At 43.1% G+C, this 22,654-nt stretch overlaps 1 protein-coding gene across 3 annotated transcripts in view; it reads left to right on the top strand.

Moving 5' to 3' along the window:
* The first annotated feature begins 18,323 nt into the window (after positions 1-18,323).
* The window catches only part of VWA2 (von Willebrand factor A domain containing 2), a 225,181-nt gene continuing 220,850 nt past the window's right edge, over positions 18,324-22,654 (top strand). For 2 of the 3 annotated variants that reach the window (XM_069239310.1, XM_069239308.1), the window contains exon 1: positions 18,324-18,710. The gene's annotated coding sequence lies outside the window, so the exon portion shown is untranslated. Of the gene's footprint in view, positions 18,711-18,812; positions 18,845-22,654 lie in introns of all 3 variants that reach the window. The other variant, XM_069239309.1, reaches the window with a different exon arrangement.

Genomic DNA, 22,654 nt, shown 5'->3' with positions numbered 1-22,654 from the left:
CCTCTAGTAACTATATATATATATATATATATATATATATATATATATATATATATATAGATATATTCACACACACAAATGTATCCCCACATGCCATATGAAATTACCTCGATATATCCCAAGTGAGTGGTGAGATACAAATCTTGTAAACCGTGCGATTTTCCTTCCATAGTCAATTTGATTCCCCATATACACCTAGATTTTGTTCTGTGTATGAGCAGTGAATTTGTGTCTTTACCAACAATAAAAGTGTGTGAACAAGAAACCAGACAAAACACTTGTGTGACTCAAAAATGTCCCCACATGAACAATGAAGTCACAAATTTGCAACACGTCAGTCAAGTAGATATCTTAGTCATGAAATTGTTCCGCAGCAGACAAGACATTAGTACTTTATGGGTCAAGAAATAGCTGCCCAGTGCACAATAAAACTAATAAAAAAAGCTCATAGGGACTGTGAAATTGATTGTATTGGTAATTATGTGTACTTTCCCAGCCATTACAAGGCTCAAAGCATTTTGTAGTTTGTCTTGTTAGGAGCTGCTCCGCTTGTGTAATTTGTATAGCACACCATGGACTTGAAGAGATTGTGTAGCACTCTGATTTGCATCTGGCTTACGGGCATTGTAATCCACTTTTCTGAATGGGCACCCCATTTTTTTGCTTTTTTTCTGCACCCTATTTTTGCTGGCTTTAGGAGTCTTTGTACTTTACCAATGCTAAACAGTAGTAAAGTGCCTGTACTTCCCATCCATGCACGAGCCAAGCCATTAACATTTTGGTATTTATACTCTACAGCCATCTTAGGGCCTTATTTAGAACTTGGCGGAGGGGTTACTCCGTCACAAATGTGACGGCTATCCCGTCCCCCGTATTACAAGTTCCATAGGCTGTAATGGAGTTGTAATATGGCGGACAGGATATCCATCAAGTTTGTGGCGGATTAACCCCCTGTTCAGAATTCAAAAAGTGTATTTCTTTAAAATGGGGAGGTGTTTCACCTTAATACATTAGATTATATCACTGTACAGGAAGATATTTATTCAAAGTGATAGTTTTTAAACGTACTTAGAAACGTTAATGGCTCTTCTCCTAAAGACAATGTCATTAGTGAGCTAACTGGAAGTCAGTAGTCATGTAAGCTCTAAACCTGGAATGGATTCTTATAATAGATGGATCAACATTACAGTCTAAATCAAACCTAAGGGACCTTGTACAGCGCACATCCTGAACTCAAGTACCAAGTGATAAAGAAAACGGATGTTCTGTGAAATAAAATGTTTACCTGGGACCCCACAATTTGGTCAAGCAGGCAAGCCGGTATTGATTGCAGGGTACTTAGTTCTACATTTTAAAATGTATCAACCTGAGGTCGGTCTCTCTCTCCTGCTTCACAACAACAAAGGTCACGATCCTGTATCCGGTACGAATATTAATGTCATTTATAACATCTATAATGTGTCATTCACCTAAAGGCAGAGCTTTTCTTATTATTTATCTCATGCAGAACACAAACGAACAGGAACATTTTAACAATGAGTTGAAACAAAGGAAGAAGGCCCTATATAAAATGTCAATATTTAGCAGCAAGCTAATCAACATTTTGCTTCCAATTTTTGGTTGTATTTTGCACGAATATTAAGCAGCAACGCGTTGTGTATGGCAAGCAAGGCAGACCGGATTGGTGGCGAGCCCCGCAACTCCTGACATAATCTGCTGACAGTCATCACTTGTGGTTTGCACCAGTCCGCACATTTCACTTGCTGTTTCAGAGAGCCTTGTCTGGTTGACTACAGCATGTTGCCTCCTATTCAGAGATTTCTGTTTCATTGCATAGTCTCTGGTTTCTTGGAGGGTCTATTTTACCCTGTTATCCTTAGGAGGTTGATAAAGGTGTGCTATTGAAGTGGGTAATAATGAGGGTTTGTTATCGGTCAGTGGCATAAAGAGCGTTGGGGTGGGCAAGACGGACAACGGGAGGTGGAGTGGGAGAGAGGGACTAGGGCGAAACAAACACTACAACTCAGCCAGCACTGGCCCTGTCATAGCTTTTTTTTTGTGTTTTGGTGGGTGGGGTGTGGGGATGCAACACAGACAATGGAGGGTGAGGGTGTAAGAGGCGAAGCAACACAGACAAGGAGCAGGTGGGAGGGGAAGAAGTAACACAGCATGTGGGGAGTTGGAAGAGGAAGAAGCAATGGGGGCGAGAGAAGAAAAAGCAATGCTGGAAGAATAAATGAAATAGTACCTGAAGCATAGCTAGCTGTGGATGGACAGTGAAAGGACACTAATAACAGTTAATCAATCAATCAGAACTTGGTCGCTGCTCTAAACTGTTGAACTGGAAGTGATATTGTCAAGCTCTGGCCAATTAGGAGGCACAAAATAAGAGTGACAATGAAGCCAACTAATGGTAAGCGACGGGCACCTCCAAGCCCCTTATAGTAAACAATACCCATTGCCATAACAGCATACGTGCTGCCAGAAGGTGAGACATAAAAAGGGAGGGAATGCACTCAAAAGGAACATGTTTCCTGATTTACATTTACAGAAGGCATCCTTTTTAGTTTTTAAAAGGACTGTCGCTCACTGTGGATCTTTTAGTGCATACTTCATTGAGTCCTCGCCCAGATACTCTCAGTATCTGCGCGGACTCAACTTTGATAGTGAAGAGGGCCATTTTTTATAGGGTAAGGAAACATGTGTCAGTGTACTTTGGCTATCCTGTTGTTTAAATGCACTGCAGCACCACATGACAAGGAAAACTGTCTTTGGCATGTAACAAAAGTTTATTTTGTTTATGTCTGTGGCACCCATAAAGTGTACCTTGTAAGCCCACAGGGCAATGTGCTAATATAGAGCATACTACATATTGGAGTTAGTATGCCCTCAAAGTGAAGTAAAGCTCAACATTTGTTTCACTGGTAGGCCTGACTAGACATTTCCCTAATAAACCTTGGTGGGATTAAAATCTTAATTTTGCACCTTCGCTCAGGAAAGGGATAGAAAAATGCTTCAAAGTTACTTCCAGTTTAGATACCAAAATCTGATTTAATGGTGAAATCAGATATTTGTTTCTTAAACAGAAAGGTAATTTTGAAAAGATAGACTTTGGGCTGTCTGAGGCAGAACGGATTTGAAACCCGTTCTGCCACTCATTAAATCTCTAGAATTGGAATACACATCCGTGGCTGGGAGCCTTTACAACCGTGGCTTAAAAAACAATGGATTGCCTCTAAGCTGAGAAAAGGCCAGTTGGTGTTAACTGCTGACCATAGCAGGAATTTGCTATTTGAGAGTAGACAGCAACAGATCAAAGGGTAGCGTTAGCACTACCTCTTTTTACTTGAACATGCCAGGGGAAATCCTCCTATGCAACCCAGAACCCTCCAAGGCAGTCAGACTTGAGCCACAGTAGGAGGGAAAGACAGTAGTGACCCTCAGAGGTAGAGAAGTGGCCAAGAAGCTAAAGACAGGCCTACTTGGTGGCAGCTGGGTCATGCCATGTAAAAACAGGGAAACCTGGGCAATTTTAATGCAAGGCAAGGAGGAATTGCTGCAAAAGGAGGTGGGGGGGGGGGGGGACAGAAAGAACATAGTTAAGATTGGATGGTAGATTTTCTCCTGTCACTGGCTAGTGCAATGGGAGGATAGGGGGAATGCTCAAAAGTGCTGTTCTTGTAATAAAGTTTCTCATTTGTGTCCAAAGACTACATTTATTTCAGTACAATGAGTTGAGTGTTGCAGTGACTTCGAAGAAATTCAGGCTTTCTTCCATAGTCCACAACGGGGTTCTTAGTTTTTGAGAAATTCACTTTCTGGTTATTTTGTTGCATGTCTAGTGCCCCCAAGTCAGGGATATCTTAAGGATTTCGGTGGCCTTAGGCCAAGCATATTTTTGGGGCCTGTGTTCTGAAGTTATGATCCAAATCCAGCTCTTTCATGTTCTCTTTGGCCAAGCCACTGACAGTGCACATGCACATTGGTCCAAATTCTAAATGTGTTTACATCTAACATTCAGGGATAGTGACGTGTTTTCAATGTTATAATACTGCAGCAGCTAATTACTATAGCACATAATCCGTGACCCCGCCCATTTCTCATATGTGAAGTCCTTCTAAAAGGTGCATGGTTTTGAAAAACGTAAGCATTTCTCTGCACATCACCCACATTAAAAATAAATTAGAAGAAACTGTATTTAAAACAATCTGTTTAAGAAGTATTCAAGGTCATTAGGGGACAGGCTCTCTGCAGAACAGGGCTGGCTCTATCTGGGGGCGGGGCTGAAAGTCTGAGGCGCTGGGCCAGGGCCCACTTTGCCCATGCCTTCAAATTTCTCTGTTGCAGGTGTCAAAAGAGCATAGATGTCCGTAGGTCTGACAGTTTTTCTAGTTTTAGAATAATCGGGGTGTCATTGTAACAGGTAAGCTTGAGGGCATTAACATGGGTTGGAAGTGGAGACGGGTATGCAGTGGGTAGATGAGGGTGATTTCTGATCCTTGGTGGACACCTCTCCAGGAAGAACGGTTCTGGACTGACTGATGGGATGGCCATAATTCAAGTTATTTCGAGGAGTTGAGACGAAACAGGTTAGATCTGTGCCCTTAATTATTGGGTCCTAGAGTCGTTAGAGTAGTAATTGGCGAACTACAGTGACAAAATCTGCTTAGAAGTCAAGTAGGAGGAGTGTAGTGACTCTCGTACAGTCTGCTACAATCTCGGTCATTCTAAATAACAATGAATGCTGATTCCCTAACTTCTTCCAGGTAAAAAACCTGTTGGTTGGAGAGAAGGTTTTTCTGCTCAAGGAAATTGGAGTTTTGAATGAATACTGGTTTTTCCAATCTGTTTGCACAGAAATGAACTTTTTGATATATGTCTGCAATTTGCAGGTCTTCAGAGGTGAGTCCTTTCTTCTTCAGGACAGGCTAGATGGAGGGTATTTTTAATTCACTGGGGAGTTCTGTCAAAAGTGATCTCGAATAACATGACACATGGGAGCCATTACATTTCCAGGTGTTCTATTACACTCACATTAGAAATTAAATCAGCAGCTTTTCCTCCTCCCTCTGCCTTATTCTGTGCCACCTGTCAACACTAGACTAGTATGTGACATCTCAGCTTGCCCCCAGCGAGAGGGACAGTGGAGGGGTCGTTGCAGATGACATCTGCCAGTAGTTGTTATATGCTGGGTAGTAATTGTGATGCGATGGTTGTGGAAGATACTGGCCTAAGAGCTCTAGTAGGCCTCATATGGGCGCATGAGAAGGCTGAGGATACTGCATTACAACAGTACTGGCCCTATGATGTGTGACTAGAGTCTCTACAGACTTTGTGGCTCAATAGGCTAGGCATTATTCTCTATTTTTTAATGTAAATTGTTGTTTTATTGCTGAAGAAAAATAAATTTATATGAAAATGGCCTTTCATGGTTGACGCTGTCTCCAGCTGCATGCTTCTTTCCTTGATTTTGATTCCCTTCCTCGTACCCTCTCCTGTTGTCATGATTAGACAATGTAACGGTAATAATAATTTTTGAGTTACAAGAAATACGTCCAAATGGCATTTTGTCTAACGGCAATTGGAGAGCTAGATATGAGGTTCAGGTTCAGAGGAAAGTTGGCCTGCGCAGCGGTGAACGCCATAACAAAACCAAAATAACTTAAATCTTGCAGGAAGTGGTACATTGGATATGTCAGCCATCTTGGATTGATCTTCTAAAAAGGAAAGTGAAATCAGAGTCTTGTCGCTTCCCAAAGCAGTTCATGTTTGACAGTCATAGGAGGCTCCTGATGGAACCAGTGTCATGCGGTAGGAGTGTCGGATTGGAACTTTGACCTCCTATTTTTTTTTACACTATACCATGATCATTACCAATTCAAGGCCTTGTAAATTTGCACCTATGTGTGTGTCCGCTATATTCTATCAAACTTTTGTTTTCTTAGCACATTGTTATGTTGCACTTTGTGTTTTCTGTTGTCAACATCAGCATTGTATGCATAGGCATGTTTCCTGGATTTACAAGAGTGGAACCCCTTTTGAACTTTTGAGGATTGAACTATCCAATAAATCATTTTGGGTCATACACAAATTACATTGCAAGGATTTTCAAGAGGACATATAGTCATTGTTTTCTTATATTTCCAGTGAGAGAACTACATTAAGTTTAGAGAAAAAGGTGCTGAGTTATCTGAGGTAATTAGGTAAAAGGGCTGTATGTGATATGAATGTTACAATTTTATTTTCTAGTCACCTTGGTATTGTTTCATTGCAGACTTCCATAAGCGGTTCTGAAGGAAATGTGATGAGCCTTGCATTGGTGTTTTCTCTTCTTTCCTCTACCCTTTACCCCCTCTGCTTGGGCTACCCTGATTTCTGTCACAATTAGAAGTCATGGTGTTCTGTGGAGGTGAATGGGATTAGTTTTATGACATTCCTGCAGACCAGTAACAAAACCCGTAAACTACGACACCTGATGCATATATTCTTTTCTGCTGTTTGTGACACCCAATGGTTCTGTGTGGGAGGGGATCTTTAATTTCTGCTGTCACTCTGGATCTGTTCTGCATATCTGAAATGAGCTTTCACTGCTGAAGTTGCCCTTTTCTATCTGTGTAGGGGATGCTAACAGTGCTGCTGGACATACTTTACTTGTATAGGGTGTGTGAGTGATCCCTGCACTGATGTTTTCCAGCCTCTAACTGATCTTTCGCTGAAGGAGGCTTGCCAGAAGCTGAGTTTGTTCTGTGTTGAGGAAAGCTTGCATAACCTCTACCGATATAACTTGTGATGTAACTGCTCTAGAAAGATCTGTCTTGTGTGAAGAAATATTTCACTTCAGCTGCCTGCAATGTGCTTTCTATACTGCGACAATAACTTGCTCTGCAGTTATCTAGCTGGTGACTGCTTTGTATGAGTGAAGGAACATGGCACCTGTTGCTCAACGAGATGTATCTGTGACCTGTGGGAAAGTAGCACTGCTGCTGGCTGTGGTGTAACTGTTCTGTCTGTAAGGTAAACTTGGAGTGCTACTGTGACAATGTTGTACCTCTTCTGTATAGTCATGAAAGCATGCATCGCTTGTGACCCTGCTTGATATACCACACATGTTCTGTGCACATAGTGATGCTTTTGAAGATCTTTTCACTGTATAAGTACCACTACGACAATCACTGATTGTTGAGTTGGGAATCACTAATGATGGAGATCACAGGTTGATGTTAAAAAGACTGGCGATTGCACTGCCGTCAACTTGAAGATCAAATCATAACAGTCAGTGTGAGAACCTTTCCTCGCCCTGTGGTTCTTTTTTATTATGAGTCATCAGTGGGAGCGCACAACCACCAATCAGAATAGAGGGCCGATCAGCCAATACTGGGAGCTCTTTCATGACCCACCTACCTTTAGATGAGATTGAAGTTCCAATTTAGAACTCCTGTATATCCTACGAAAAGATACACCTGGTCATCATATCAGTAATCCAGCTTCTCTCTGTTTTACAAGTTTATAGCTCTGGAAAGGCAACTCGGCTTTACCTGATGAAGGGGAGAGTCAGGTATAATAGTTAGCAATGGATAATGGATAGTCATTCAAGATTTTATGTCAAGACAAGAGGCTAGCATTATGCATTACTTTTTTATTTATTCCATGTGGACAGCAAAAACCATTAAAGGATTACAAATTGAACTTTAACAACATCACAATGGTAAAAGAATGTTCAGTCCCATATAAGCAGCGTGAACTCCATTTTCCTCCTCTTTTGTTTGCTACTTGTGAGCAGATAAGTACATGACACGCATTTTTATTATTTTGTGTATATAGTACGTTAGAAGGATATTTATGTATGTGAGGGAGTGTAGTTTATATAATCTATATTAACATGAAAATGTTTATGAATTAAGGTGTGATGATGCCGCATAAACTGTAGTAATAGCAATTTTACTTAGACATGCGCTTGAAATTGTGACCACGATGAGTGGCCACCAATGTATACGCAAACAAATAATGATGACCAAAATGTTTATGTTACGTTCAAATGAGCTTATATTAATATTTACGTTATTAAATCTGTATTAAAAACCTCATGGGCCTTAAGTTAGCATGAGCCGGAGCTTAGCTACCAGGCTCTCATATTAAATGCATTTTTCTATTTTTTAGTGTGCTGACTCACAGGGTACATGACACTGCAAGTTCTTTTTGGAAGATGAATGTAACCATGTAGATCCGTTTCCAACCCGCTTCTCATCGTCTTGAAAACTAAATGTTATAAATGTATTGAAACAATGTAGATTAATGTAATGTACAAGGTCATTCAAACCGGGGAAGACAATGGAACTGCTGACCAAAAGATGTGCAAAGAATTACAAGGGAATGAAATCCCACCGGACGTACCACCTCTGAAGACGTCAATTATGAAGACCAATCAAAAACTTGTAAAACAATATGGGGTGAAGGTTAGGATTACCTAATGTATTTTCTGATAGGTTAAAGATAGTGGGGTATAGCACATGTCCAATAGAATTTTGGGGGAATGTACTACGAAAAAGGGATAAAAACCCATGTCACAGAAAGGTCATTTAGGTGGGTTAGGGAATGCTATTGATTTTATCCAGAAACTCTGTCACTCTGTTTGGTGACTTGAGATTTATCAAAACCATCCTTGCCCTTAGTTTTCCCATTTACACTTTCCTCCTTATGAGGGAAGTGTCCCTTTTTGTCCTAGAGCTGAGTCCTGACTGATGGTGATTTGACTGATGTCCTAAAGACGAAGACTGAACCTGTGTGCTGACCTAATCTTTGGGGGTAATTATGACAATGCATTTGTAATTTGTCTGTTTGCTTTTCCTTTCTAGGTACCAACTGCTTACTTTTGACAGAGACCTTAGCTAATGTTTTCCAAATTGATGTTCTAAATTGTTTGGCATGAAGCCCAACATGCTAATGCTAATCAGTGGTTAGGACAGGTGTTCACCAAAACTGACGCAAATAGACAAACGACCAAGACTATGCTTTGTTGAAACTGACGCAATTTTGACACTCTGCTAAACTTGATCTATGTTCACGCCGTGCTATGTTCTGATGTTTGTGATTCTCACATTAATGAAATCTTATCAGAGTTACCATATTGTGACTATGCTATTATGTTTCTTGGTTTTTAGGTTAATGCATCTACTCTTAGATTGTAACTAATAGGGAATACAACTCATAAAATTCTACTAAACTGGTGTGGTTATTCATGGCTGAAAGGTCATGGTAGCGTCATTTGAACTGATTAATGACTTTGACTAAAGTGAAATGCATTGTCGTGATAAATATTGATGACATTGATGTATTGATTGATATATTGATTAGCTATCTCGTCCTACGGTGTCTCTCAACTGGGTCAAAAGATTCATTGGGCTAAAACGAGTCCTGATGTGAAATAAATTATCATAAACGGACGCGTTAGCAGTTGTGGTAGCAGAGTGACGGTTTGGCCCCTTTGGGGCCCTAGGACGGAGAATCATTGTTTAAATTGTTTTTCTGAGATAATGCAAATTGGAGGTATGATGTGTTTCTAAATTCACCATGACTTTCCCGGGATCTCGGAGCCTGCCTAAGTGAGTTGGGAGTGTTCTCGGCGTGATAGTATGTGTGGTATAGGGTTTTTGCGCTTGCTCAGCTTATGCCTTTTTGCAGGTGATTTGTGAAGTTTGTGTGTATTTAGGTCAGGTAAATGTTGTTTTAGAAGGAGTGGGCATACTCCACAGTATGAGAGTAGGGAAGTCGGCGTACTTCATATGAGTGTGGCGCTTGGTGCTCAAAAATTATCCAGGTAGTTGGTTGTTCATGTACGGATCCGTCGTGGTCTAAGACTCCGGAGTATATTGACAAGTGTAGGAGACACTTGGGTTTATGTTGTAATCTGTGCGGTTTAATAGGTCAATCGGTCGTGGTTGACAAGTCAAGTTTGAGTCAAAACGTATGAAACCTTCGATGGAGATTTGGCAAGTTCTAAAGTGCACTAGGACGAACCATTGACAAGTCCAGAGTATGATTTGCAGGTCGAATTCTGCTTGCATATGCGGGAATTGAGAAGGAGAGAGTAGCGGCCGAGGCTTCAAGTGAAATCTCTGTAAAGTTCTGAAGCGAATGTGTTACCCTTCCTGTGGTAAACCAGCAGATTTGTGTTGTTAAAGGTGCTTGCAATAATTTTGCATTATTTTGTGTGAATCCAGTGAAGGGCGGACGAGCCGTAAGACTTTGTCAGATGCAGTGTGTGAGTGTGACGTTAGTGGTGCGCGCTGAGATAGGTCAGTCGTCGAGAGGGGTCGCGCACGGGTTGGCTGCCGTCCGTGAGGGGCAATAGGTTGAGAAAGGTGGGTGAAGAGTGTCCTGGGAATTAAAGTCATTTTCTGATTAAATACAAATAAGAAAAAACGCAAAGATGAATTTTGTCAAAGCTTTTAAGAGTGCTCTGAAAGGAGACGTATACATTATGGTGAGTGAAGGGGAGCCTACACCGCCTGAGGGTACTCCAGCTTATATAGTTATGGAGGAAAAAGGTGTTGCGCCTTGTTTATGGATGAAACTGTGGCACAAATTAACAGAGAAAGAGGGATGTTTAGCGTTCCCAGAACATGGGACGTTCAATACAAAGGTGCTAGAGAATCTAAGGTGGATGTTCGTACACAAAAACCACCTCCGAGGCCAGCTCAGTATGAGGCTTTAGCGATTTGGGATTTAATGGCCCTTAAACATAGAAAAGAAAAATTCCAAAGAAGAATAAAAAGGGCAGAAAAGACTTATGCCGAAGCTAGGTGGGATAATGAGAACAAAATGTGCAGAAGGGGAATAGTTGATGGACTGAAATTGTTCCCAGCAATAACACAGGGAGAAGAGACGCAGAGAAAGAAAGCCACCTGTAAAACAGACAAAGACTCTAGTAAGCCTAAGGAAACTAAGAGACCTTGGGAAGAAGAAGACGATTCAGACGATGAAGAATTCATGGATCGGATATTACATGATCGCCCGCCTCCTTATGCAGCAAGCGATAATGTCCCGGGCACTAGTACGGGTCCTGGGAACCAGACGCAGGAGAAGGGAGTTACTGATACAGCACAGACTAGTGATACGGCTTTGATACAGAATGGTGTCAGTGTACCCATTGCACCAGACATGCAGATACAGTTGCAACCTCCACCGCAGATACAGAGAATCTATCCAGACGTCCTGGTACTGGTGACTACTACAAATCTGATAGTGCCGCCAGACCCGATATATACAAAATCAAGGTTAGTGCAGATTGAGTCAACTCCACAATTGCTGCCCAGCCGCAGCCACAACTGATACCAGGGTATAATCCAGCAGCAGGTCCTCCATTAATACCTGCCCCAGCTTCAGAGAATCAGACCTTTGTAGTCGCTGCTCCACGAGGTTTGGGACCAGGTCAGACACCAGCTGCAATATAATTGCCAATTACTGTTGGTCAACCGGTGCCATTGTATGCACAAGGTAAGCCTGGTGTATGTGATCAGGGAGTAATGGCCCAAGATGTGCTAAGAGGAGGGTCCATAGGAACCCCTCAGATAATGGCCCCAGGAGAACAAGCGGTTGAAAAACCAAGGTCTTTAATAGACCTTAGCCCAGTTGAAGCACCATTGGAAGCAATGAGACAGGCAGGGCTAGGTGTGTTAACCCCACAGACAATAAGTACGAACGCTTCACAATCGCCAGTGATGCATGCAGGGAACATTTCACTGCAAGGTTTTACAGTTCAACAGTTAAATGACTGGTTAGAGAAGACCTATGCTTCACAAAAGACTACAGTGACTGCAGTAGAACTGGAAAGGATAGGGAGAGATGAGTACCTGAACTTTGTGAGACTGGGTGTGGAAGCTGCTGAACTAGTGGACGGAACAATGGGGGTAAACAGACTAGAATCATACACAGAAGCAGAATTGAGATACCTGTGCCCTAAGATTACTAAAGAGGTAGGCAAGGTACATCAGAGATTAGTAAACCTGGCAGACAAATACAACATTGATATTGAGAACACTAAACATTTGAAAAGAAGTTACAGGTTAGACTTTGATTCAAGAGACTTTGAGCATTTGAGGTCCGCCGGAATGAAAGCGCATTTAAAAGAAATACTACAAAGTGCGCAAATCTGGGGAGCGTTAGAAAAGTGGGAAGGCAGATGGGCTAAGAAAAGAGACCAGGAGAAAGATGATAGCCCAGGAGCTAGTAAAGCCCAAACTACACCAGATACAGAATCAGTAAAGATACTACCGATGAGAGAAACAGCTGGTGGGGTTTTAATTCATGTACCATGGTCCCGAGGAGACATCCTGTCTTTTACTAATGATTATCCCAGATTAAGGGAGAAACCGATCGAGTGGTATCAACAAAAAGATAGGTTTGTGAAACTTGCAAAGTGTCTCTGGGAAGACTTGAATACCTTGTTTGAGATCATTGTTCCGCCAGATTTGTGGCTCGAGTGCCAGAGAGGGGTAGACTGGCCGATGAAGGAGCCGGCAAGGGATAAGGTGACCGGAGCTCCCTCTGAGGAGCTGATGAAGTACTATCATAAAGTGATTGAGTTTTTGAAGCAGAAAGTGTCGCCGAAGGTGACAGATTGGCAGAAAACCGACCGAACCTCGCAGGAGGTTAAAGAATCAATACATGCTTACTATGAGAGATTGTTAAAGGCATTCAAACATTACAGTGGTACTGAGACCATTGAGCCGAAAGATATGAACCATCTTGTGTTCAGATTTGTTGAAGGACTGAGACCAGAAGTTAACCAGATGATTAAGAATCATTTGATTTATTGGCAAGCGAAGGCGATTGATGAGGTGTTGCAATATGCGAAATACTGTAGTGACGAAATTGAGCTGAATCAGAAAAAGTTAAAGGAGAAAGTGATGGTGATGCAGATAAGGGCTGCACAGGCAGGAATACAGGGAAATGGAGTTCAACAGATGATACAGCAGCAACCGCAAGTGAATGGTGTGTTTCAGGCACAACCGAGAGGTCGAGGTTTTGTGAATCGCGGTCCAGACTTGAATACTGTTGTGGTCCAAAATGATGCACAAGGGATGAAAAGGATGTCTCCATGTGACGCGTGCGGGGGCGTGGGGTATTGGATGTGGGAATGCCCGAATGTGGTGCAGGATGGTGTCGTTCAACAAAGCACTAATGTCGGTACATTGCAAAATATGAGAGGTCAAAAATTGAGAAATCAAAATTCAAACTTCCAAAATAACATGGTTCAGATGCAAGGGTTACAGCCAATGCAAATGCCGCACGTACAACCTGCACAAATGCAGCAAGCACAACAGCAAGTTCCCATGCTACCTAGACAGCAAATGCAATTACCAATGGCTCCGATGGGACAGCAACAGGTGATGCTTCCTCAGCAGGTAACAGGTCAGGTGATGAGTCAAAATAATACAGTACAGCAATTCCCATTGCGTGGTGAAGATGGCATGAATGAGGAGTGGTCGGATGACAGCTCAGATAGCGAAGAGCGCAGGCTTGCAGCGTCCCTAGAGGTAGATCAGAGGGGACCCTATGTAGAGGGAAAGGTAATGGGTCACAAGGTTTCATTCTTGGTTGATACCGGAGCTACACGCTCTACAGTCAGAAGTGCAGAGGTTCCGAAATTACCACTTTCAGGGCGTACCATAAGGGTGGTCGGAGTAGCAAACCAGTACTTAACAAATCCGATTTACAGATCCAGTGCAGGTTGAGATCGGCAACTTCCAGGGACTGCATAAGTTTGTAGTCTGCGAATCGAGTCCGGCATCCCTTCTGGGAAGGGACTTATTGTGCAAGACAAAATGTTCGATTACATGTTCCAATGACGGAATTGAAGAGCAAACAAACCGTGATGATGAAGGGGATGATGGTCAGTTCTCAGAGATAGAGACAGGAACTGCAGATGAAGATTACCCCTTGATTACATTGTTCCCGATGGTTACAGTGATTGACCTACCTGCCGAGTTACAGGGAACGGTGACAGAGAAAGTGTGGGATTTGACAGGAAAAGAAGTGGGACTGATAAAAGAAGTAGAACCAGTTAACGTACAAGTGAAACCGAATGCAGTGTTTCCCCAGGTGCCACAATATCATATGGCACAAGACGTTCTTATTCAAGTGCCACAAATAATTGCAGACTTTGTGAAACAGGGAGTCCTGAAGGAAGTGTTGAGCAGCCCATGTAATTCACCGATAATGGGTCTGAAAAAGCCCTGTGGGAAGGTTCGAATTGTGCAGGATTTGAGGAAAATAAATGAGATTGTGGTAAAATGTTGCCCCATAGTGCCCAATCCAGCAGTGATTATGTTTCAGGTCCCGTGTGATGCTGAATGGTTCACTGTTGTAGACCTGTCACAAGCTTTCTTTTCGATACCTCTTCACGAGGACAGACAGTTTTTATTCAGTTTCAAATTCCTGGATAAGGTGTACAGTTGGTGCAGAATTCCTCAAGGATTTTCTGAGTCACCGTCCATCTTCAATCAGATATTGAAACAGGACTTAGAATCCTTAGTACTGCCTTTTAACTCGACTCTATGCAGTACATTGACGATTTGTTGATTGCATTCAAGACAAGGGATGACTGTAGGTATGACACAATTGCCTTACTGAATCATTTGGGAAAGAATGGACATAAAGTGTCACCCAAGAAGCTGCAGTACTGCCAGAAAGAAGTGAAGTACTTAGGACACTTAATTGAAAGAGGGTCCAGGAGAATATCGAAAGAAAGAATAACAGCCATTTTACAAATGAACCCCCCAACAACAAAAAGAGATGTCAGGATGTTTTTGGGAATGGTGGGCTACTGCCACCAGTGGATACCCAACTTCTTGATTATCTCAAACTTTGATAAAACTGACAGGCAAAGAGATCAAGGATGAGCCGTATACCATAGCGTTGTCCAAGGAAGAGCTTGAGCCATTCATGGAATTGAGAGAGTGCATGTGCAGGGCACCAGCTTTGGGTATGCCTGATTACACGAAGCCTTTTCTACAGTTTTGTTATGAACGTGATGCTTGTTCTTTGCCTGTCTTGACACAGGTCCATGGAGGTGCAAATCACCCTGTAGCATATTTTTCAGCTACCTTGGACCCCGTCGCAGCAGCCTTACCGGGTTGTTTGCGCGCAGTTGCAGCAGTTGGTCAGAGCCTCACGCAGTGTGAAGGCATAGTGATGGGATATCCCCTAACAGTAATGGTTCCGCATTCAGTTGAAATTTTGTTGACTCGAACCAAAACTCAGCACATGACAAATGCTCGTCTTACCAAATATGAGACAATTATACTGGGGTCACCTAATGTTTCGCTGAAACGATGTACTATGTTGAACCCGGCAACTCTACTTCCTGCTGAGAATACGGAGGTTAATAATGAAGAGGAAGTCGAGCATGATTGTCTTGAGGTAACAGAACTATGTACCAAGCCACGACCTGATATTCAAAATACACATTTAAAAGAAAATGACTGTATTATGTTTGTTGATGGATCCTGTTTGAGAGTCTCAGTCGGAATGCTGAGAGCTGGTTACGCTGTATGTACCATAGCTGGTATCATCGAAGCTTCCTGGCTCGAGAGAGTGTTTTCCGCACAAGTGGCAGAGCTAATTGCCCTTACTAAGGCATGCCACGCAGCTGAAAATCTGAGAGTCACTATCTATACTGACAGCAGGTACGGATTTGGAATTGTACATGATTTTGCCCAACTATGGTCGCAGAGAGGTTTCATGACCTCTTCTGGTTCTCCTGTGAAAAATGGTGAACAAATTAAGAATTTGTTACATGCGATTCAGTTACCTCTTGAAATTGCTGTGGTGAAATGCAATGCTCACGTTAAGTCACAAGACTTTGTATCCATGGGAAACGGTTATGCAGATCAAGTCGCAAGGTTTTGCGCATTGAACTGTATATCGCTTAAGGATCAGTGGGAATTGATGCCGCAAACTGAAAATGACACATGCTTAAACCTTGCATTAAGGGTGGTTGATACCCTAGATGAGTTAAAGACACTGCAGGGCCGTGCTAGCAAAGAGGAAAATCACTCCTGGCAAAGAATGCAATGTGTACAGAGGGCTGACGACTTGTGGGTCTCAGAGGAGGGGAAATTAGTTTTGCCAAACAGTCTTCTGTCACAATTCGCTAGGCTCTACCATGGACAGGCTCACCTCGGGAGAGATGCAATGATCAGGTCATTCAAAATCGACTGGTTTAACCCAAAGTTCAGACATGCTGCAGAGGTTACCTGTCACAGGTGCATCATCTGTCAACAGATGAATGCCGGAAAAGGGACTGTGGTAACTCTAAGCCACATTGGGAGAGCTGGCGGTCCATTTAGCAAGATGCAAATGGATTTCATTGAGATGCCTGTTTGTGGAGGATTGAAGTTGGCATTTGAATTGGAGAGATTACATTATGGTCACATATTGTGTTCTATTTTGCAGAAAATTTTAAGAGGATAATTTTGCCATAAGGGTTGATAGCAGGAGACAGGAAGAACAGACAAAAGAAGAGGAAAATGGAGGTCAAGCTGCTTATATGAGAATGAACATTCTTTTACCACGGTGATGGTTCTATTTAGAAGCTTTTAATGTTTTTTGCTGCTCAGAGGGAATAAATAATAGTTCCTGCACAATGCTAGCCTCCTTGTCTTTAATAAAATCTTGATTCTTTATTCAGTAAACCTATAAGAATCGCCATTTTCCTGAATTTACATCAGATTGTCTATATCACCGAAAAACTCCATTTAAGGTCCATGTCAGTCTGCATATGAAAGCATCCAGTGAAAAAGATGTGATAGTTTCACTAACATGTAACGAGGTACAAACATTGGATCACCTGGCAAGTAAACTAACATCTAACTTTCAGTCATGCTCAATCTACTTGCTTGTAACACTTTCCTGTTCCCACCATCTTTACATTTATGGTGATTTAAATGCTTCTGTGCCCATCAGCCTGGAGGCAGGAGGTTAATAATCGGAAATAGGTGGGACCATGTTCTTCGTGAATAAGGCCAGTCCCAGTGCTGCAGGAGAAAAAAAGTTATGGTCCTTCATAAAATTGGCCATAATATGAGAATCACCAATGGGAAGATCCTTCAGTTGCTCATTTGGTACTTCTTGCGATTCCTAAAGCACCATCCCATAATGTTCACCCAGGAACTTACACTCTCAAGACTTTTGGTCAGACAATCCTTCTTGTGCGGAATTAAGGAATTTCTCATTAGCAGGCTGAAGCTAGTTCAAAATGTGACAAGTCTACTATATTTCAGGATAAAGAGATGGCAGCACAACTTGCCCACCTTATGCCACTTCGATTGTCTTTTCATTAAACAATCTCCAGTGTTCATACTCTTATGTTTAATGCAGAGGACTCTCTTCTAAACTGAACAGTCACCCTAACTATTGGACAACCTAACCGTTTTAGGACTTCAGTAGTCTTGGGAAGCCACTTCAACTCTCTCCTTATCCGCCATCCATGAACAAAATCAGGTTGGCCCAGGACCGGGTTCCTTTTTTTTTTGCAGTAAAAAAAATACTACCAATGTCTAGACATCCATCAATCACTGTAAAACAAACTAAACGCTACCAAAAGAATGACATAGCTAAAGACACCCGTTTGTACACTTTACAAGCTGTATGGTACATATATCATCAATGCTGGTGATCCAATGCAGCATGTTTGTCCTGTGTGCTATAATCCTCCTAGGTAATTCTTGCAAGGATGTGAGTCACGTGGACGCCTGCCAGGGTCTATGAACCATGGAGTATATATAAATATACAGGTACGTGTTTTTTTTTTTTTTTTTTTTTTTACTATCCACGCTTGCCACGTGTAAACAAAGGGCTGGCAGGCACCAGAAGCGACAGGTACTCCCCATTCATAATTTTCTGACTGTCTGAAGTCAGGTTACGCCAGCGAGCCTCTGGCCTACGATTCATGCGTCTGAGGTTAGCTTCTCCCATGGCTCGCAGGCATGTCTCCAGAACGGACCCGGCTGCCATTCATAGTGTTCCAGGGGAAAGGACAGAGAGTGCAAAATAGAAACCCGAGAGGCGCGTAGTACCGAGATGTGCAGCTCTCCCGGGGGCGCATTTCACCGTGTAAACACGCAAAGCCATCACTCAGCCATAATCTCGACAACTTTTAACCATCAACATGGCTGGATATAGCAAAGTTTAGGAACACACCGGTAAAAAAAAAAGTCAACATTTGTACTGGGTCCGCCACAATGCGGCGGGGGGGACAAAGCAGCCGAGAGACTCTTGGCTTGGCCAACAATGGCGGAGTGACAGGTCGAGGGGGAGAGTGGGCCAGGTATGTTAATCTCGCCCAGCAATGCGATTAAGGTAAGAGCTGCTGGCAGGCGGCAGGTCCCGTGGAATCCTGCCAGGAGGGAGTGTCTGCCAGAGTTTTTTTCTCCTTTCTGTTTTAAGGCGGAGGCTTGTCATTCCTGCAGTACCCTCATTAACTGCGAGGCAAGGCTCGGGCCAGCACCTGTCAAGCCGAGCAAACACGGGTGCCCGCGCCCTGCGTTTAGGACCTGTCCCAGGCCGGCATTCCACGGGAGGTGACTGGTGGCCGTGGTGCGGAGCGTCCGAAGCCCATAGCCAGTCTGCAATTAGTGGACCTGGCGCCTCTTCTGCCAACCCACACAGAGAGCGCGTGGACTCCTGGAAGTGCGTGCACCCCAGCACAGGTGAGCGTTCTCTTAATCACCGAAACTGCTGGCAGCTGCACTCCCTCACACCTGCGAGGTCCATGTTGCTCATATTGCCTTGTTTTCTCGCCCTTTCTGCAGCGACCTGCAGCTTTCCATCTTTGTTAAATCTGGTAGGTCAAGTATATGTCTTAGTAAGTGTGTGCCCTTTGTTCGGTTTCGCCTGCCTTGGGATACAGAAGCCCGTGTCTTGTGTGTGTATGATGTGTTCATGCTGTGGGTGGTTAGTGATATGGCTGAATTAGGTTTTCACCACAGAAAGCGAAGAGAGCACTTCCAGCACATAGCAGTAAAAGTTGAACAACTCAGGACTAAACATAAGGATACTTTATTTGATGTAGCTCTTAATATTAATGACTGGCATGTTTCCCAGCACTTCTGTGACCAAAGAAAAGGTGAAATCTTAAAGTTTCTTAATTGCATCTAATAGGTAAATATCAAAATCTCGAAGAATAAATATTCAGTGGGCAAATAAATAAAATTCCTAAAATAAGCCTTCACTTCTTGATCTTTTTCATGCTACAAATATATACTATGCCAGCAAAAAAAAAAAAACATTCTGGGGCCGAAAGGGTGGACGGGGGTGGAGTAACGGCGGTGAAGTGTGAAGAAGCAATGGATGCCAAAAATCACATCCTGAAAAAAAGAAGGCAGTGGGATATGAATGTGGAAAAGGATATCAGACATATTGAGGGGAAATACCTGCTCCACCGGAAAAAATGATAGGAGGAAGACCACTCCAAAAATACAATTTGAAGCTTCAAATATAGGAAAGCAAACCATGAATTTTGCTGATATCCTGAAAGATGGATGTGAGTTTGTCAAACTTAATTTTGGTGCAGCTAAAATGACCGAACTCTACGTTGTAATAACTATGACAATCTAAATCTTGAGACAGTCCACTCCTGGAACTGTATGTTTATTTTGGGAGTATGGTATTTTTTTTAAGGTGCCGTAGTCTCTACTGCGAAATACTGGTCCTTAAATGTGACGTGGATCATTCCTTGCGAAAGTTATAAGGAAAAACTATCAGTTAAAATGAAACATGTGTCAGCTGTTGGTGTCAGTAGCGGAAACATAAATAATATAAGACAAATTATAGTTTTACTCACATGATTACCTTGTTCTGTCAACTATCCAAAAATGAATAAGTGAATATGACAGTTTTAGGTTTATAATTTTTAATACTCGAGTTTATAAGCCACTTTTGTGTCTTCGTTCTCTTTCAGTTGTCATTCCCAGGGGTAGAGGTGCCAAAATGCTGCTAACCCTGTCACGTGGTATGAGGAAACTTCTGAATTCATGTTCAGCTCGCCACTTAGCACATCCAAAAACGTCATTGTCAACACTTGGCAAACAAACTTGATTTGCTTTTGAGCAAGGAACGGAACGTACATAAATGTAAACTGGTTGACAGACAACCAATCATAGCCAAATTGTACCAAGATTTGATTCTGACTTGGTCAGATTTTTCCAGTCTGTCTACTCTCTTAAAATGTCAGAGTTTACCCATTTGCTTAACAGCAAGTTCACCTTTTTTGATAATATTGAGCATTTGTGCAGCCCTTTGTACCCCACAAACTACCTCATCTTTTTTTTACTGACGTCCTTGGGCTCATTATTGGCCTATTCAGTACTGCTTATTTCACTGACCTCAAAGTAAATAAGGGTTCATTGGCCCTGGTGGTCTTAAATCAGATTGACTGTGGTGACCGGAATATCTCCGCAGGTGGCACTCAGCCCACTCATCTGTGTTGGCAGTAGACGTGTTATCATTACTCCACCATTTCTGATGAACAGAGATTGATCATTGGCAATACTTGTTGTGCACAAAATGACATTTACACCAGTTGACCAGTGTAGGCACAGCATTTTGCTGCCTTTGCTGCCAAATATTGTTGCTGGGTACACCAGCGCAATCCAGTCACGTGGAACTGTCCATGGTTATCTCACCTACATCACTGTGATCTACCGCATCCGGCGCCATATTTGTTAAATGTCTGCCTTCCATAGCATCACAAACCCTACACGATGTTCTCTGTAAATCCCATTGTTTTTATTTAATTGATCGTACGTCATCCATAAATATGGAAGTAAGTAAATTTTTACTGCTTTCACAAAATCACTTAATTTTACCAATTCGATCAGCCCATAAATGCAATTTATATTTCAAGCACACACGAGAGTCTGGAAAAGTTGTCTGTCGGCGGTTTTGCTTAGCAACAATTTCCCGTAAGCAGTTTTTATAGCTGGACTGCAAATGCTTGAGGCGCCTGTGCCTTCTGTTATGACCTGGGGTTCGCAGGTGTAAATTCCATACAGGTGAGGCAGGCTTTCCGTCATTTCAGGTAAATATGTGGAAGGAAGCAGCGCTGAGCTCGGCGATGAGCCTTATACCCTCCGTGGCGCACTGAGTGCACTGATCAGTCTCAGAGGTGTTTCCTCTGCTGTCGTCGGCTGTTATCAGTACAGTGACTTTTGAATGAAGGTAGAACCTGCTTTCTATAGCCACGGGCGAGAATCGGTCAAGGGGAGAAGTCCTAAAGGAGGGGTCAGAAGGGGAGAGCGGCCAGGATCTGGGCTGGCACGTGCTGCGCGTTTCTTATTCAAGGCATAGACTAGGAAAGGGCACGCGCTGCAGCAATTTTGTACACATGCATATCTGCTCGGAATAGCGAAATATTAGCTTTAGAATCGGGGGAGAGACGGGTGTTCGTTAGAACAAGGACCTGCGTGTTTACCGCACCAGGGAAAGGGGTGTAAATTTGGCTTGGCCAAATACCTCCACAGAAGCACGACTTCGGCCCCCTCACCACAGTTCCCTGTGCCCCACCCCTAAAGGATGCCATAAGTATCCTTCTGCAAGAAGGACACCAGTGTTCTCCTGGAGGACACACGCTCTTAGCCTCACACCCAATGGAGAGTTAACACACTAAACCCTGTTTGTGTTCGCGCCTTGAAGTCATTGATAGGCACCATGATCGCAGCGTAGAAATATCGAAATAACACATAGTCTAATAAATGTTAGCACTCTCTCGTCACCCATTGCCCATATACAATGTTTTACCGCGTGCTTTAAGGGTTTTTTCCGGCATAAGGGAGGAGACCCCCCACCCCCGGCATTCGGTTTCCGTTTACTGAATTCACGGGTGGCGTGTCCCCCTGTACGCATGGCGACCACTAAACAAAACTGCCTCGCACTATGCAGGACCGAATGTGCATAGTCCCTCAGCCTTGGATACTGTTGCATGCGTGGACAGGGTGTGCCCCGACGGAAGGTGACTGAGTTCACAACAGAGTACATACAAGCAGCACAGATTGCAAGGGTCGCATGCACGATGCATACCACCTTTAAACTAGGATAACCGTTTATACGTTTCTCTACGTTCAGATGTTGAGTCACCAGAGCCAGTGTTTAGCTTGTAAAATAATACAAGTGTAGGGCTGGACGTTTTACTTTGCAAATTCAGGGTTTTCCAAATTAAGCACGGTCTCAATGCAAGGCGTCGAGTGTTTCTTCGGTAGTCCTCCCGGGTGTACCTGACAGACTCTGGCCCTTCAAGAATCATGTTTCCGCCAAAGGAAGCGTTCACCGTCCTCAGACAAGTATCCTCTTGCCCCTGCTTCTGTTAGGTTGCGCCTTGACGAAAGCTAGCCTGGAAGAGATGGAAAAACCTGTACTTTGTCTGCCTGGTATCTGTCGACACTCGCGGCTGTTGTGGACAGCTTCCTCCGCGCAGCGGCGGCCTCCCTTGACACTGTTGTGTATCCCCGGGCAGAACACTAGGGGATTCTACCCAGATACTTTACACCGGCAGCCACAGTGACATCAGTCAGTGGAAGTGTCAGGCAGCGAGAAGGCAGAGACAGAGGCTTCCTAAGAGAAGACTCAAGCAGTCGCTGTATAACACACACAGTAATTA

This window comes from Pleurodeles waltl, chromosome 6 (genome assembly GCF_031143425.1).
Source record: "Pleurodeles waltl isolate 20211129_DDA chromosome 6, aPleWal1.hap1.20221129, whole genome shotgun sequence".
Classification (NCBI taxonomy): Eukaryota; Metazoa; Chordata; class Amphibia; order Caudata; family Salamandridae; genus Pleurodeles; species Pleurodeles waltl.
Note: the sequence above shows the minus strand (reverse complement) of the source record. Positions and strands in the feature narration are given on the sequence as shown.